Source organism: Callospermophilus lateralis, unplaced genomic scaffold, assembly GCF_048772815.1.
Source record: "Callospermophilus lateralis isolate mCalLat2 unplaced genomic scaffold, mCalLat2.hap1 Scaffold_93, whole genome shotgun sequence".
Classification (NCBI taxonomy): domain Eukaryota; kingdom Metazoa; phylum Chordata; class Mammalia; order Rodentia; family Sciuridae; genus Callospermophilus; species Callospermophilus lateralis.
Window position 1 is genome coordinate 1,777,573 of NW_027517451.1, and position 13,749 is coordinate 1,791,321.

At 40.6% G+C, this 13,749-nt stretch overlaps 1 long non-coding RNA gene across 1 annotated transcript in view; it reads left to right on the forward strand.

The window, feature by feature from the left end:
* The first annotated feature begins 8,255 nt into the window (after nucleotides 1–8,255).
* Nucleotides 8,256–13,749, forward strand: part of LOC143388471 (uncharacterized) — a 77,597-nt gene continuing 72,103 nt past the window's right edge. The window contains exons 1-2 of the long non-coding RNA XR_013090008.1: nucleotides 8,256–8,476; nucleotides 8,572–8,627. This is a non-coding gene — a long non-coding RNA (uncharacterized LOC143388471). The remainder of the gene's footprint in view (nucleotides 8,477–8,571; nucleotides 8,628–13,749) is intronic.

Below are 13,749 nucleotides of genomic sequence, written 5' to 3' on the forward strand. Positions count from 1 at the left end.
TCCTCAGCACCACATAAAAATAAATAAATAAAAATAAAAATATTGTGTCCATCTACAACTAAAACAATTTTTTTTTTTGAAAATAGAGTTGCCCAAAGTGTTAACAAGTGATCTAAATTAGTTACTCCCTCTAGGAGAAAGATCCACTAAACACTTATTTAAGTTCATTCAGAAACTACTAGCCAGATAAGGCTTGAATGATTTAAGTGACAGGTTTTAATTTTGCTATGGCTTAATAATTTTCTTCCTCCAGTTTTCAGAGTATGGCAAGAATATGGCAGACACAACATTGAAATGTATCCTTCAATTGCTTGTGACCCTGGGGGCTGGGGTACTGAAGACTGTGGAGTATGGACTGTCAACCTGAGGTCACAAAGGGTTGTTACCTCAGGTCATACACATTTGGCCTATGAAGATGAATAGGGAATCCACCAAAGTATGCACCCAAAAGACTGCTCAGCCTGGTGGAAGGCACGTTTTCTCATTTGTCTGCCCAGAGGGAAGACTTCTAATTCTCACAAGGACTAATTCTATGCATGATGTTCACACTGTTACAACACACAGAGCTGAACCTAGTAACAGCAGTTTCCAAAACTAACGACCCTGTGCAACCTACAAAACTAGCCACCCCATTCTGACCATTAGTTCTGTTTTCTTCTTTGTTAAATCCTAACAGTTGTAAATCTCTATTTTCTAAGTTCAGCACAGTGACTTTGTAAAATATTATTCCTGTATGTTTCTTCCTTTTCCTCTCCAGACCCCAGCAGGCTGACCATCTCTCAGGGTGGCAGCAAACAGGCTGGCTTGTCTCGGGCTCCCACCATTTAGGTGTGGCCAGTGAAAGGTACTGGCAGACCAGCCACTGCCAGGCAGATCAGAAGCAGCAGCTGTTAAGGTGTGACTGCTTGGGCACCCTCCCTACAGGCCACAGGTTGGCAGTGTCCAGTCATGGGCTAAATTGCACCCCATACCACTCACACGTTACATTGTAACCCCCCATATCTCAGAACATGACTGAATCTGGGAAAGGGCCTTTAAGGAGGTAATTAGGCTCAAGGAAGATCAATTAGACTGGTGGCCTTTTAAGAAGAGGAAATATGGACCCAGAGACAAATACAGAGGTGACCATGTGAAGACACAGGGAGAAGATGGCCAGCACCTTAACCTTGGATTTCAGAACTGTCGGAAAATGGGCTTCTGTTTTCTGAGCCCTCACGGGAGCCTGAGTAGATCAAGATGGCCCTCTGCCACTACAGCCACCATCGTACTCCCATTGTGGAATAAGAGCTCTCACCCTAGGCTGGGGCCAGGCTTTGGGAGAGAAGTAAGGGCTCCTTGTTCCTCCTTCCCTGTCACTGCTGGCTTCCTGAACTGCACCCAGGCATTGGTAACTGTCTCTGTTAAACTCTTCTCCATCTCCTTGAGCCAGCCCACCAGGTGTTACTGGCAGAAACTTAGATGGATTCATTTGTTTCCCTCAAAATGTGTCCAAGCTGTTCCTAAAGTGTTCTCCTACTGACAGAAACAAACCAGACCAGCTCATCAAGTGAGTACCTCCTTCTGCCACATTACTGGATAAAGAGCATGTCTCTGAAATTTACATGGTGACTAGAAGCTATAGGAATATGCAACCCAGCAGGTATCTCTGCAAAAATGACACCAAGTCTGTCCAGCCAAGTAACATTAACACTGGATGAGTGAGAGAGATAGCGACGGCTTTGAAAAAAGAAATGCATGCTATGGAGAGAACACTTTGAAGCAGGTATTTAGAACTGTTTCCACCCCCTGTATAAATTTTTTTCTGAAAATGATTTCATTTCTTAAAAATTCTGAGATTGAAAAATGGGAAATGGTATTTTTCTAAATTATATTAAAATATTGCAAATATATGATTTCAAAGAGCTTTGAACATATCCATTATCTAAATGCTAAATGTCTGTGAATGGACCAGATTTCTTTTTGGTACCAGGGATTGAACCCAGGGGTGTTTACCAATGAGCCACATCCTCAGCCATTTTTCATATTTTATTTAGAAACAAGCCCTCAATGAGTTGCTTAAGTCTTCACTAAGTTGCTGAGGCTGCCTTTGAGCTCGAGATACTCCTGCCTCAGCCCTCCCAGCTGTGGACAGGACATCTTTGTCTTCTGGTTTTCTCCAGGTTTGGCCAATGGGAGACACGATTTTTAAAAAAAAAAACACTTTTTTTATTAGATTATAAGATCATTTGATTGATGCCAAGGCAGATGGAAATCAGTAAACATTCAACAAAGTCTCTGCAAAACATAGATGTGACTAAAAAAAATGAGTCACAATTTGTCAATACAACCAACAAGGCCCTTCCTGCATTCTCTCTGTAGCATTGTCTTTAACTATGCTAGTCATTAAAACCAGGTATAAAAATAAACTTGTTAGGAAGAAATTGACACAAGCATCACTGTTTGAAACATATCCTCAATTTCAGGATAAGAGTCACTTCTGGGTCATTCTCAGCCTTACCTAACCACATCAATACTCCATTATCATGCAAAGAACCCCTACTCTATCATTGTAAGAAAGGAAATCCTGAAAACACCCCAGGCTATTCCACAAGGATCCTTCCCTAATAACTTCCCTAGCCTAACCACCAAAATCCTTCTATCTACAGCTTGGGGTAGACATAGACACTCCTATGTCTACCCCAAGCTGTAGGCAGACTGGCCCCAGCCTCCACTGGACCTCCCTCTGCAAGTGCCTTGATTAAACCTGTGCCTGTGGAGCTGTGTCTCCTCTCTATTTCCCTCATTCTGTTCTTTCCTTACAAAACTGAACTTGGAAACAGACTCATGATTCATATCATAAAGTGTTAAAGCCAGTTTTTCAAATGGTCCTTGTTCAGTTCAGTCCCACATAAATTCAAAATGAGCATACAAACTTAATAGGACAGTAAAAACACCAATTGTTTTTCTGCCATCAAGAAAATAATTATTAAATTCATTTCATCTTTAAAATGTTTCTCTTTTTAATTACTAGAAATGTTGGTTCAATAGCATAGGTTTATAATTTATAAATGAATAACAAGGATTTGGAGTATCCATTTAAAATTGTTCACTGATTCTGATGAACTATCTAAAAAGCTTGGAAACTGGGCTGGGGTTGGGACTCAGTGGTGGAGCGCTTGCCTAACATGTGTGAGGCACCAAGTTTGATTCTTAGCACCACATATAAATAAAAGGTCCATCAACAGCTAAAAGATAAAAAAAAAACTTGGAAACCACTGGACATTAAACCACAGGGGCTATAAAAAAAATCTACTGTGGCCTGAATCTTAGGACTTCAGATTCACAAATTCTGCCTTGTTCAAACTGACTTGAAAGAGAAGCAGGGTGTGAAGGAAGAGGTGGGCACTCACCTCCTCCTCCTATCAGGCAGGATGGTGTGCTCATTTGTTTGAACTACTACCACTCAGAAAGTTTTGAAAATATTTGGAATGTAGTAGGAGATGCAAGGACCACCCACAAGTTAAATACCTAAAGAAAAGCCTTCCAAATACAACAGGGCAAACGTGGGTCAGCTTCTCCCCAGCTCCACATCCAGACCAGAGCAGGGCTGGGTGGAAGAGCCACCTTGATCAACCCCACTTGAATTCCCCATTCCTGAGTGTCATATTGGGTAGGAGCCTTGGAAATGAATGTTATCACAGCATGCAGTGTTTGGAGGTGACAGAAAACACTCCAGTCATGTCAGAGAGAATGACTATGCAGATTAGACTGGGGGAAATACCCCAGAACTCGACTCAGCATGCTTTCTTTCTAATGCTGCCTGCAAAATGAGTCCAAATTCAGGCAGAGCTCTGAACAATGCATTCATTTATTGCCTGGGTTTTCAGGCAAATAGCTGTGAAAATACATTGATGAGGTGGAGACATCATTACAAGACTTTGAAATTGAAACTGCTTCCAACCTGCTTAGTGTTATTGTTTTTCAGGATTGTCACTCATTAAAATTAAAATCTAGCTATAAAACAAGAGATCTGGGGAGATGTTCACTTCTCTGCAGATAAATCCTGCTTCCTCTAGCTTTCCTCCTTAAAGGCAGGGCAAATCCAAATCATCATCTCAGCACTGAAGGATGCCCCAGAGCAGTTTCACAGCCCTGTAAAAGTCTCCAGAGGAGATGGTCTGAACACTTGAAAAAAAGCAGCCTTCTTTGCAATTATCTAAGAGGAACAGGGTGATGTAACTCGCCATTCTTCCTACTATCTTTGTTCAGAGTCACATCTTTGAAAAACAAATACTAGGGATTTGTTGTTGCTTTGTTTTGCTTTTAATCTCCATTAAGGAGTGGTCTGATTATGTAATGGTATTTTATGGTGAGGGAGGTGAGCCCATCCCTGAGTTTTGCCAGTGCCCGTTATTCAGCCTCCTGCCCAGCTCACCGGGGGCCTTCTAAACACCAGGAGCTTTCAGATGAAGCACAGACTGCTTCCCCCCAAAGCCACATTCTGTGGAGCCAGTGTTTGGCAGATCCTGCTGTTTTACATGACTGTGGCCTCCAAATTGGGTTTTCCTTTCTCCTTTCTGCAAATAAGGTGGCAGCATCTGGTCCCAAATCATTTTCCCAAAATGACCTTCCAAATGAACACCTGGAGAGTCCAAACACCCTCCAACTGAAAGGTGTTTGTCATTTACTCCACACGCCCTGCTCTAGCCTCTTGCAAAACCTGTCTGTCTTCCCACTGTCAAGAATGATGTACACACCTTTAATCCCTTTGCCTTTTTGAAAAATGAAGGTGAGACCTTGATTTACTGTGCCCGGACCACCCTACTGTACAATACCAACAGATTATTGGGCCTGGTGGCAGCCCTGTCCATCATGTTTTATGACTCGGACCATTCCCATCTTGGCTGGGGAGCTAGGAATGGAATTTTAACTATGAATTTCCTTGTGTTTAATAGGACAAAGTCAAAAGGCCACATTCTGCCTTCAGATATGCATGAACAACTTCCAACTGGAGTTACTCACGTATATCTGAGTTTAGTTAAAATACTCCAACTCTCCAGCATTATTGAATAACATGCTTTGTTTCTTTTTAAATTTTTTTAATGTGTATGTGGGAGGGTGAAACAGCATGAGCTAAGTAATCAAAATTATTTGCTCTTTTGGGGGAAAGTTTTGGTTATAGTCCCACTCATCTACTTTTTTTTTTTTTTTTTTTGGTCTGGGGATTGAACTCAGTGGCACTGAATGAACCACTGAGCCAAACCCCCAGCCCTGTTTCATATTTTATTTAGAAACAGGGCCTCACTGAATTTCTTAGGGCCTCGCTAAGTTGATGAGGCTGGCTTTCAACTTGTGATTCTCCTGCCTCAGCCTCCCTAGCTCCTGGGATTACAGGCATGTGCCACTGACCTTTTTTTCTATCTTGATACAGACCAACTACTGAACCCCTTCAAGCTTATCTTAAAGGTCTCAATACCCTTGATACAGCATGTTACTTGAGGGGGCATCTGTAGGACAGTGGAAACAGATGTAGACTTAGAAGAAGCAAGATCAAGTTCCAGTTCTGATAGTACTTGTATGGACTTGGACAAGTCACTTAGTCTTTCCTGGTATCTATTCATTCATTTGTATTGGCTTTGCAAGGTTATTGTGTGAATGCAAGATAACAGGTATAAATTTGATCCCCCCACCTCAAAAAAGTACTTTATCACATAAGCAAAAATATATAAATAAACAAGTGACGGATGATGATGGAGAGAGTAAGGAGAAATTTACAGGCTAACAATGTTCATGAGTGTGTAAATGGTAAACGCCCTTGGAAAGCAATTGCAATGAATATTGATAATGAACATTTAAAATTATCCTCTTAGGTTTAATAGTTCTATATTTGAAAGTTTGCAATAGGAAATAAAAATAATGGAGGAGAAAACAGTAGAAACAACCCAAATTTTAAGCAAACAAGGGAATGTTTAACTCCTATCAGAATGACACATAGGTTAAATTATTACAGTGTTTAAATGAAGAAAAATGAATTCAAAGTATATATATTCTGTATAGTCACATCTTTGTAACAATTACAACAAAAAGCAAACATTTTAAAAACCTGGAAGCTAATAGAACCTGATAGAAGAGAACCAGAAGACACTTTGAATAGAAGGACTACATGAACCTTTGTCCTTCTTTCAACACTTAATACCATATGTATACAGATGATCCTCAGCATGCATTAAATGGATTTTTTACAGTGTCATACCCTAGCTCATAATTAGCTAGAACATCTTGCTCAACTAACTTTCCAATTAATCAAAGCTTTGTTTTAATTAGTCCTCCAAAATAGTTTTGAAATTTTTCCCAGTGGTTTGATCCTATTATTCCATCCAGCTATATGTAAGATGATAGATATTCAGACTAGCACATTTGGCATTTGGTCAAATGGCAAAAGCTTGGATTTAAACATTGAGTGTCACAAGGCACAACATCAAAGGAATGTTCAAATATTGCTCCTCACATACAGCACAGCCCATGTCATTTGATCCTCAAGAATGCAGAGCAGCGGGTGATGAATGTCCGTGGCAGGAGAGCCAATGTACATATTCCCATCAACAGAAGAATGGGTGCAAGCCAGACAAGCAAGGTATGCCAACGGTGTACTCGTAGACAGTCATTTTCACCATCAGCGTGGTATTGTGAATTAGAAATACGGAGGGAAATTCAATAAACAAAGCCCCATTAATTCACAACATAGATGAGTACATAAATATTTGTAATAGTTATTGCCTTCAGATAAATCCAACTGTGACACTATAAAATGCTATTTTATATTTCTAGCATGTGCTACAAGCCTTGTACAGTCACGAGTTGAACACCACACTCTACAGAGTAGTCTGCCCAGGAAATAGAAGATAGTCTCTGCTCAGGCAACCCGCATAGGAAACATATTTTACAGCATGGAAGGGATAATACTCTATGGCAAAAATTAAATCAGTTCTGCAATTGCAAGTGGAAAATGTTTCCTTACATCTGAATTCACTTACTGAGCAAGGGACCAGACATGCACCTCAATTACAAGAAATTAAGTTCCTTGAAGGCACATGAAATCATCAAAGGTTAGAAATGAAAGGGAGCTTAAAAATATTCTAACACAATACATACACACACACACACACACACACACACACACACACACAAACTTTTTACAGATGAAGGAGGTTGGGAATTTCCCAAGGTTATACAGCTAGAAGAGTCAGGATTCAAACCCAGGTCGCATGGCTCTCTTTGCTGCTCATTTAAAAACTCTTCAAATACCACAGGGAGTGAGATTGCTCAACCTTGACAAGTACTATCATCAGATGTTCAGGATGCCATGTGGCAGGATGCAAAGGGCTTTGAAGTCACCAGAGTTCATATCCTGACTTGGGCACTTGCAGTGTACAACCTTGGAAGGTCAACTACAGTCACCACAGCTCAGGCTCATCTACAAAAGCAAAGACCATAAACCCTGCCCCATGGCATGGTGGTAAGAATTAAATGGGATAATACACATTAAGTACCAAGAAGGATGCCCAGCACACCACAGAAATTCCATGAACAGCACCTGTCATTACTATCTTCTCACTTCCTTGAAGGCAGACCCAAAGTCCTGAACTTTCAGCATCAGCCTACAAAGAAGAGTGCGATCCAAACAATTCATCCTTACCGAATGCTGTATGGAGGTTTCTGTTCTCAGTTGTGCCCAGCCAAAATAAATCTAATGCAATCTGGATCATTTAATGCTTAGCACCGTTTTTAATAATAATCTCATCAGTTGTCATTTTCCATTTCCAATTTACCTAAATAGGCCATTTTTAGAGTTAGTGACTTTAAACCTAAGATGCCCATAAAATAGAATTATCTTGGATCCCTCCAAGGGAATGTCAACATAAACACACAGGGGAAATGGCCACGCTTGATAAGGAATTGGTCACTGGCTTGGATGAGTGTTCAGTTGTAAACTCATCCAATACTATTCTGAGGAATTCCCATCTATATGTGCTTACTGCCCTCACCACCCTGTCATCCTCTAGGTTTGAATGTCCTTTATGAAGTGAACTTGATCCTCCTGTTTCACTTTTGGTCTCTGTCCAGAGAAGCGAATGCGCTGGCATAGCTCTGCCATTTGTCAGCCAGAATTCTGGCTACACATTTGCTCGTCAATCTAAACCTACCCTATTCTCATATGAGCACTTGGGGCTTCATGTAAATCAAACAGATATTCTGTCATTCACCAGCAATATCGCTCCATAGTGCTCTACACCCATGTGCCTCCGTGAAATATTTCACTATGCCTGTGGAAGAAATATTCAAGTGACTGTGCTTTTTCAGGAATGGTGACACCAGAATGTTGTAATTCTGTTCATTACCACAACAAGGATAAATGGCATTTCTGCCAAAGACTTTTGCTAACGGGTGCAGTAATGCACGTCAGCACTTTCTGAAATTAGAGGTTCTTCCCTGAGAGGTAAGTAGTATCATGCATGACTAACAAAGGCAAATCCAAATTTTGGAGCCAAGTGTTTTCTTATCAGAGTCAGAGTCATTGTTTGTTTCCAACAGACTCTGCCTTGGGGAATTCATAATGTCATGTCTACTCTCTTGGCTTTAACGTCCAGGTGAGTCTGACCCCAAGGTTTGTAAAAGGGCAGATCCTTATTAACTTGGCATGCTGCATGGTGACTTTTCCTACATTTGGAGTCATGCATGCTTTTATCAGTTATATTTCAAAAGTCTGCTGTGGTTTAAGGACAGTCTCTCATTGATGTATTAGTTTGCTACTCATTAAAATACTTTAAAAATTAGTTGAATAATCTCTTGTTGAGATTTTAAGATATTTGTTTCTAGTTGTAGTAATTAATTGTTCATTAAAAAAGTTAGTGAGGAGACTTGGCTTCATTAATTCTTTTGGCATTTTCAAGAGGCACAAAGGTACTGAGGAACTGGGAGTTTAAACAAGAAAATTAAATATCAGTTCTCATTGACATGTGCATGGTATTAGGACAGGTAATTTAAGTGTTTCTGGATTCACACTGGTGCTTTGATGTAGAGGTAGTACATGGGGATACTGGAGAAAATGGAGAGGGGAGGACTTTGGATCCAGGTTATCTATAGCGAGTATACTTTATTCCTATAAGGGTCTGAAATGCCTGGTGTCATTACTATTCACTGCAAGAACTGTAAGTATGACCACTGTGCTGTGTTAAAAAAAAAATCCAATATCTGTGAAAGGTTATTCATGCAAATAAAATATCCTCTAAAATTAAAGACTCACAGAGCCTGTATTGTATTGCTTTTCAAAATGTTTAAAATGGACAGAACATAGATTCTAGTCAGAGAGAAATGGTTGTTCTTTACTGTTGTAGATTCTGAACAGGTCCTAGAGATCATAAAGTTTTTAATACTGAATTTTCACTATAAAGTCACTTGATCACCAGTATTAATATTAGTGTCTAACTAAGTAAAATGTTGTGCCAGTGTGAAATGCAAAAATGCCTTCCTCTGGTTTCCTTTGTAGCTTTCTGCCTCTGACTCACGCCCTCTAGTGTTTCTGAGACAAAGTACAGTATGTGAAGTTCAGTTCACAGACAGAATAGTTTTTTTTTTTTTCCCAGTCTCTCAGTATTTTCCCTAGATATCATATACTAAAGCAAACTTATCATCAGATATTTTGCCCTGAATTCTAGGTGATTGCAAAAAAATTTTTATCTGAAAGTCTTCACTTAGTGAAATCTTGTATTCTGACCTCAGATCCCCAAAGGAGGCATTTACTTCTTATTCTTAGAGTTATGCTCCTTCCCTGCCTTTGAATTCTTGTATTCTAATTTACTTTTATTGTGCTGTGTAGATGGGGGAAAGATACTCTAATGAACTAAAGCATGTAAGCAGGCATTTCTTTGACATATTTCCCAGGGATAGAACTTACACTTTGATTCTCCTGTTACCCCAGAGGTTCAAGGTATTTTGACTCAAGAAAAAGGTGATTAATTTTTTAATGCTCTTATAGAAAACAAAGGGATATTTTCAGTCATGGAAGCCCTTAGTCAAACCAGAAGCAATAGTCATTTGGGAAATTTATGGCTCCTGAGCACTTTTTCTTTACAGAGAAGAAAATATACTTACAAGCGGTCAGCTGCTATTGCTGCTACTTTGGAAATCAGCCACAGCTGATTGTGAGAGCTAACTATAGGCCAAGGTCATCTGGGGATCCACCCAGCCTGCTCACAGCCATGGCGCCCCCACCTAGCCACAGCGCATGAGCTTGCCAATCCAGCCAGTCCAGCCCAGACTGCTATTTTTAGTTGGAGTTCCCAAAAGTCCTTGAGTCTGCTGGCATTCACTTTTCTACTATTTTAAACCATTATCTTTTCTATTCACTGGCCACTCCTCGCCTTCATAATACCCACTGCATATTCACAGATATGGCGAATTGTAATATTGAAAATGAATCATTTTATTTAACAGAGTTCACCCACTTGTAGAGATCTACTGCATCAAATTACTTCAACTGAGTGTCTAAACAAGACATCTCAAATTTAGCTTCCTTCTTCTCTTCAGTCAACTCCCAACCTCCAGTCATCACCAGCTCTTATCCACTCAGATTTGCAAGCATATGAAACTGATCCTGTCCTCTCCATCCACTGTCATTTCAGTTCATCCATTCTTCTGGACTGCTATAATAGCTCCAAGCTGACTTTCCCACCTTCAATGCCAAACACTCGAGTAGCAGTTTGTTACCTTCGAGAATTACAAATCAGCATCCTAAAACGGAATACCACAGACTGAGTAATTTATAAAAAATAAAACAAAAAAAAAACCCAACAACTGGAACATAGCATATAGGCTTCCAGTTGTGGAGGCTTAGAAGTTCAAGATCAAGGGTCTAGAATCTGGTCAGGGTCTCCTTGCTAGGTTATCCCATGAGAGAAAAACAAGAAAGCTTGAGAGAGATCAAAAGGGGGACCAATCACATCCTTTCATAAGTCACACACTCCTGCGACAGTGACCTGACTCCCACAAGGATTGCATTAATCCACCCTAAAGGTACCACCTCTTAGAATTGATATTTGGTAGACTACTAAGAGGAAGTCCAACACATGACATTTGGAGGACGTTTATACCATAGCACTGAGACCGATATTAAGGAGGCATCCCTCATTATGTAAATATACCCCATGCTTTGACAAGACAGAGTATTTACTGACTTCCAACCCTGTCGTGCTCTTCCATGACTCCAGATCTGCCTAGTGATATTCCACTTTTCTTCAAGTCTCATTTTGTACGTGACTTATTGATGGAGTTTTCCCTGACTCCCCACATCCATTTGGCTAGTCTCTCCATTCTGATGCTCTTTAGGCTGTGGGGCTCTTACTATAGGAACTTAATACTAATTTTTTTGTGTTCATAACATCTAGAACCATACCTAAAGAAGTAATTAAATTTTGTTGTATTAATCAAAACACAAATCTCAAATCAGCCAGTATTTATCCAAGAAAACATCATGTGAATACTCTTCCCACTTTGACCTCTCTGCCTTTCACTAAAAAGAAATCGACTCACAAGTTTCCAGGCTGGGTCGTACCTTAAGGCTCCATTCACTTCAGGAAACCTGATTTGTTTGCCGAAAGATGGGGTGCAAAAGTCCTGAGGACAAGGGAATTAGATCAGAGAAGGAGGCAAGAGCAAGAAGAGTTGGAGCTTGCTGCCTATGCAGACCACCCAATTCTGGAAGACTTAGGAAACAAAGGGGCTACTTAAATTGAGATGGACACCAATGCCTGGCTTGTACACAGTATGCCTTCAGGCTATCTCTTCTCCTTTAATATTTGTACTCTATTTATGCCAATTCCCCAATTGGGTATAGGCTCAATCTGAAGAATCTGACTTGGAAATCAATAACCAGCACAGTTCCTACCTTGAATTTCCTGTTTAGTGATTCTTAGTCCTTTTAATCAGAGGCAAACAGGTGTGTAGGAAGAGGAAACTGGGACAGTATCCTTATGCAGGGTGTCTCTGGTCTCTACTGCTGTGTGGCCATCACTTGCTCAGCATGGGGCACACGGATAGCAGTGGGCAGAATCTGACCTTCAGTTGGATTGACAGGGTAGCATGTTGTAGTTTTCATTTGATTTCAAACAATTATATCTACTAGTTTGTGAGTGTGTGGGTTGTCAATTTGGACTGTATTCTGTTGAGTGGTTCCTCTGGAGGTCTCCTTTGAGCCACGATTGGTCTAGACCAAGTGTCACTCATATGTCTGGGGTTAACAGGCTATCTGAAGTGTATTCTCCTCTGGGTGGGCCTCCTAATGGGTTGATTTGAGCTTATTTTCATGGTGATCCCATGGATCTAGTGCAGAAGGAGTGTGTGAACCTCAGTGTGCAAATGCCTTTAAGTCTCTACCTGTATCATGTTTGCTAGAGGTTGAACAAAGGCACAGAGTCAAATTCAGAATCAAGGAATGGAGAATAGACTTCTTGGTAGGAGGATAGCAAAGAGGAATATGTGACCATTTTGCAATCTACCTTAGAGACCTTTTCATGGTTATCTGTATGAAGCCTGCATGTCATTTGGGAAATTCCCCCTGCTTTCCTTAATAATCAATACTCAGAGCCAGGCTCAGTGGAGCATGTCTGTAATTCTGGCAGTTCAGGAGGCTGAGGCAGAAGGATCTAAGTTCAAAGCCAGCCTCAGCAACTTAATGAGGCCCTAAGCATCTCAGCAAGACCTTGTCTCTAAATAAAAAAGGGCTGGAGATGTGGCTCAGGGGTTAAGCACCCATGGGTTTAATCTCTGGTTAAAAAAAAAAAATCAATACTCAGGCATGAATGCATTACATTCTGCCCAAGTTTGACCAGCCCACAGGAAGTGTGTCCTCTGTCCTCTGATGATATAGTAAGTAGCCACTTGCAAAGAGCTGGAAGCACACAAATGGGGGGAAACAGTTTAGGTTTCAGGGACAAGCATCTTATCCACTTGAGGGAAGCAGAAGTACAAGAAAAATGTAAAGAAATCTAAAAGGAAGAAATGGTAAGGTAGCACATGACTTGTATGGTGAAGCTTCATGCTTCAGAAGCTTGTGAAGACAGTGTGTCACTGGGCCCCTGTCCTCACTTGGCCACAAAGCAGTGGGTCACACAGTAAGCAGCTGTTCCCATCCAGTAGCCCACAAGTGCTCCAGCTAGACAGTCCCATCAACTCCTTATTCACTTCCAATTGTCTCTTCACACTAAAACCATGTGTTGGTTGCCATCTGTCCAGGCACTCAGCTTATTGTATGGACAAATTGAAGATACTCTACTTTCTATAAAAAAAAATATGAAAACTAAAGATAGATCAGCAAGCTCTGATTCTTGAGGAAAGAACATTCCTGTATGTTAAATATACAAGGAGGATGTTTTTTTGCTTTAAATACCAGGGATTGAACCCAGGGGTGCTTTACCACTGAGCCCTTTTTTATTTTTTTGAGATAGTGAAACCCTAAGCAACTTGGTGAGACCCTCAGTTGCTGAGGCTGTCCTCAGACTTGCAATCCTCCTGCCTTAGCCTCTCAATCACTTGGATTATAGGCATATGCCACTACCCCTGACTTAAGAAAGATGTGTCTTTGAGGGGGGGGGGATATACCTTAAGATGCTATGATAAAACAGTTTCATTCATCCATTCACACTACCCACTGAGCCCCCACAGCCATCTGAGTTTTCTACTCTTGATGAACAAATACCTTTTTTCCCCAACTTA